This window comes from Phalangium opilio, unplaced genomic scaffold (genome assembly GCF_054372755.1).
Source record: "Phalangium opilio isolate 3A_F unplaced genomic scaffold, DU_Popi_V2 ptg000061l_1, whole genome shotgun sequence".
NCBI lineage: Eukaryota > Metazoa > Arthropoda > Arachnida > Opiliones > Phalangiidae > Phalangium > Phalangium opilio.
This window is the reverse complement of record NW_028324178.1, coordinates 6,618,208-6,620,970: the sequence shown is the minus strand read 5'-3', so window position 1 is coordinate 6,620,970 and position 2,763 is coordinate 6,618,208.

Below are 2,763 nucleotides of genomic sequence, written 5' to 3'. Positions count from 1 at the left end.
AGAAAGACACTATAAAGACTATAATTACATAGACTAACTAAAATAAAACTAAGCCTTGGCCGTATGTAGTATGTTACCACACTTTAAGCCATGCAATTTAGCCGAAAATGATACAAATTTGCATAATTCAGAAATTGTATTGAAACGCTATAGCGCTGGGCGACAACGAAAAAACAAATCTGACGTTTGACGTCCAGCTGCAAAGTAGTTTTTTTCGGCAGGTATCAAATTCCAGATATTCACAGCACCCAACGGCCGTTTCAAGTCTGAGAATTTCCCAACCCCAAAGGCAGGCAACAAATCCTAGATACTCTTAGCCCCTAAATCTCAGATATTAGAAGCCACAAACGGCTGGTGATCAAATCCCAGATATTAGAAGCCCCCAACTTCAGGTGATCAAATCCCAGATATTAGAAGCCACCAACGGCAGGTGATCAAATCCCAGATATCAGAAGCCACCAACGGCAGATGATCAAATCCCAGATATTAGAAGACACCAACGGCAGGTAATCAAATCCCAGACATTAGAAGCCACCAACGGCAGGTGATCAAATCTCAGATATTAGAAGCCAGCAACGGCTGATGATCAAATCCCAGATATTAGAAGCCACCAACGGCAGGTGATCAAATCCCAGATATTAAAAGCCACCAACGGCAGGTGATATAATCCCAAATATTAGTAGTCACCAACGGCAGGTGATCAAATCCCAGATATTTCCAGCCTTCAACGGCAAGTTTCATATCTAAGATTTTAGCATCCCCCAACGGTAGGTATCAAATCGATTATATATGCAGCCCCGAACGGCAGGTTTCAAATACCAGATATTAGAAGCCACCAACTGCAGGTGATCAAATCCCAGATATTAGAAGGCACCAACGGCAGGTGTTTAAATCCCTGATAGTAGAAGCCACCAGCGTCCGGTGATGAAAGCCCAGATATTAGAAGCCACCAGCGTCCGGTGATGAAAGCCCAGATATTAGAAGCCCCCAACAACGGGTAATCATTTCCACGATTAAATAGCCCCCAACGGCAAGTTTCATATCCAAGATATTAGCAGCCCTCAACGGCAGGTATAAAATCGAGGATATATGCAGCCCCCAACGGCAGATTTCAAATCGAATATATATGTAGCCCACAACAGCAGGTTTCAAATACCAGATATTAGCAGCACCCAACGGCAGGTTTCAAATACCAGATATTAGAAGCTACCAACGACAGGTTTCAAATACCAGATATTAGAAGCTACCAACGACAGGTGATCAAATCCCAGATATTAGAGGCAGGCAGCGGCAGATGATCAAATCCCAGATATTAGAAGCCATCAACGGCAGGTGATCAAATCTCAGATATTAGAAGCCACCAACGGCAGGTGATCAAATCCCAGATATTTCCAGCCTTCAACGGCAAGTTTCATATCTAAGATATTAGCAGCCCCCAACGGTAGGTATCAAATCGATGATATATGCAGCCCCCAACGGCAGGTTTCAAATACCAGATATTAGAAGCCACCAACGGCGGGTTATCAAATCGCAGATATCAGAAGCCACCAACGGCAGATGATCAAATCCCAGATATTAGTAGCCCCCAACTTCAGGTGATAAAATCCCAGATATTAGAAGCCACCAACGGCAGGTGATCAAATCCTAGAAATTAGAAGCCACCAACGGCAGGTGATCAAATCCCAGATATTAGAAGCCACCAACGGCAGGTGAAAAAGTCTCAGATATTAGAAGCCACCAACGGCAGGTGATATAATCCCAAATATTAGTAGTCACCAACGGCAGGTGATCAAATTCCAGATATTTCCAGCCTTCAACGGCAAGTTTTCATATCTAAGATATTAGCAGCCCCCAACGGTAGGTATCAAATCGATGATATATGCAGCCCCCAACGGCAGGTTTCAAATACCAGATATTAGAAGCCACCAACGGCGGGTTATCAAATCCCAGATATCAGAAGCCACCAACGGCAGATGATTAAATCCCAGATATTAGTAGCCCCCAACTTCAGGTGATCAAATCCCAGATATTAGAAGCCACCAACGGCAGGTGATCAAATCCTAGAAATTAGAAGCCACCAACGGCAGGTGATCAAATCCCAGATATTAGAAGCCACCAACGGCAGGTGAAAAAATCTCAGATATTAGAAGCCACCAACGGCAGGTGATGTAATCCCAAATATTAGTAGTCACCAACGGCAGGTGATCAAATCCCAGATATTTCCAGCCTCCAACGGCTAGTTTCATATCCTAGATATTAGCAGCCCCCAACGGTAGGTATAAAATCGATGATAAATGCAGCCACCAACGGTAGGTATAAAATCGATGATAAATGCAGCCCCCAACGGCAGGTTTCAAATCCCAGATATTAGAAGCCACCAACGGCAGGTGTTTAAATCCCTGATAGTAGAAGCCACCAGCGGCCGGTGATCAAATCCCAGATATTAGAAGCCACCAACGGCAGGTGTTTAAATCCCTGATAGAAGAAGCCACCAGCGGCCGGTGATGAAAGCCCAGATATTAGAAGCCCCCAACAACGGGTAATCATTTCCACGATTAAAAAGCCCCCAACGGCAAGTTTCATATCCAAGATATTAGCAGCCCTCAACGGCAGGTATAAAATCAAGGATATATGCAGCCCCCAACGGCAGATTTCAAATCGAATATATATGCAGCCCACAACGGCAGGTTTCAAATACCAGATATTAGCAGCACCCAACGGCAGGTTTCAAATACCAGATATTAGAAGCTACCAACGACAGGT